Here is a 2,223-nt window from a genome sequence, read left to right as displayed (position 1 = left end):
CTAATCCTGGGTGTCAACATGACTGGATCTGGGATTAACTGAAATGAGAGAAATCTTCTTGTTTGGATTATCTGAACCTGGAAGACACACCCTAAATGTGGGTGTTATCTTCTGATGGCAGTCCATATAAAAGGCCATGGCAGAGGAGAATGCCAGGCTTTTTGCTGCTTGCCTTCTCTCTCGCTGGTGAGTTCTTCTTGCTGCTGTAGACTGAAGACTAGCTGATCTTTTGGAATTCATCAGACCTTCAGCTCCAGATTGGGACTACTGAGACATCCAGCCTTGTGGACTGAGCGACTACAGATTCTCAGCCTCTCCAGTGTGGTGCAGCCATTGTTGGACTACTCGGACTTTATCCTGTGAACTAAGCTGATGAATCTCTATATGTATATATTCATCCTACTGGTTCTGTTTCTTTGGAGAACCCTGACTAATACAGATCATAGTATCAGGAGTAGGGATGAAATGGGAATGATTCCACTCACTATCAACCCTAGTGACCCACTAGGAAAATGTTTGCTTCCTGTACCCTAGACTTTGCACTCTGCTGGCTTAGATGTTTTGGTTCCAGAGGAGGGAGTGCTTCTGCCAGGAGAGACAACATTCCATTGAACTGGAAGCTAAGATGTCCCCCTGGCCACTTTGGGCTTCTGATGCCCTTAAGTCAGCAGGCTAAGAAAGGAATAACAGTTTTAGGAGGGGTGATTGACCCAGACTACTGGGGGAAATTGGACTGGTTCTCCACAATGGAGGTAATGAAGTTATATCTGGAAGGCAGGAGATTCCTTAGGGTGACTTTTGGTGTTGCCATGTCCTGTGATTAAGGTCAATCATCCTGCGGTTATTTCCCCAGTACCAGAATGTATGCTTGGGATAGATATACTTAGGAATTGGCAGAATCCCCACATTGGTTCTCTGCCCTGTGGAATGAGGGCTGTTATGGTTGGAAAGGCCAAATGGAAACCACTGGAATTGCCTCTGCCATGGAAAATAGTGAACTAAAAAGAGTATTGAATCCCTGAAGGGATTGCAGAAATTAGTACTACCATCAAGGATTTGGAAGACACAGGGGTGGTGATTCCCACCACATCTCCCTTTAACTCAAATAGTGAACCAAAAACAGTATTGCATCCCTGGAGGGATTGCAGAAATTAGTGCTACCATCAAGGATTTGAAAGATGCAGGGGTGGTGATTCCCACCACATCTCCCTTTAACTCTCCTATTTGGCCTGTGCAGAAGACAGATGGCTCATGGAGAATGACAGTTGACTATCGAAAACTTAATCAAGTAGTGAGCCCAATTGCAGCTGCTGTACCAGATGTGGTTTCCTTATTTGAGCAGATTAATATGTCTCCTGAACCTGGTATGCAGCTATTGATTTGGCGAATGTTTCTTCTCAATACCACTTCATAAGGACTACTAGAATCAATTTGATTTCAGCTGGGAAGGCCAACAGTATACCTATACTGTCCTGGCTCAAGGGTGTATTAACTCGCCAGCATTGTGCCATAACTTGGTTCAAAGGGGTCTTGATTGCCTGACTCTTCCACAAAATATCACACTGGTCCACTATATTGATGATGTTGTGCTGATTGGATCCAGTGAACAGGAGGTAGCAGACAGTCTGGACTTGTTGGTTAAGCATATGCCCATGAGAAGACGGGAAATAAATCCAACCAAAATTCAAGGGCCTTCTACCTAAGTGAAATTTCTAGTTCAGTGGTGTGGAGCATGCAGAGACATTCCTTCTAAGGTGAAGAATAAGTTGTTGCATTTGGCCCCTCCCTCCACCAAGAAGGAAGCACAACCCTTGGTGGGCCTGTTTGGATTCTGGAGACAGCACATTCCTCATCTGGGTGTGTTACTACAACCCATATATCAAGTGACTCAGAAGGCAGCTACCTTTGAGTAGGGCCTGGAACAGGAAAGGGCCCTTCAACAGGTCCAGGCTGTGTATAAGCTGCTCTGCCCCTTGGGCCATATGATCTAGCAGACCCGATGGTGCTTGAGGTATCAGTGGCAGATAAAGATGCTGTTTGGAGTCTCTGGCAGACCCTTACAGGGGAATCACAACAGAGGCCATTGGGATTTTGGAGCAAGGCTTTGCCTTCATCTGCAGACAACTATTCTCTATTCTCCCTTTGAGAGACAGCTCTTAGCCTGCTATTGGGCCTTAGTGGAAACTGAACATTTGACAATGGGCCACCAAGTCACCATGTGAC

This window comes from Nannospalax galili, unplaced genomic scaffold (genome assembly GCF_000622305.1).
Source record: "Nannospalax galili isolate Female #2095 unplaced genomic scaffold, S.galili_v1.0 scaffold1475, whole genome shotgun sequence".
Taxonomy (NCBI): Eukaryota; Metazoa; Chordata; class Mammalia; order Rodentia; family Spalacidae; genus Nannospalax; species Nannospalax galili.
This window is presented reverse-complemented; position numbering follows the sequence as displayed.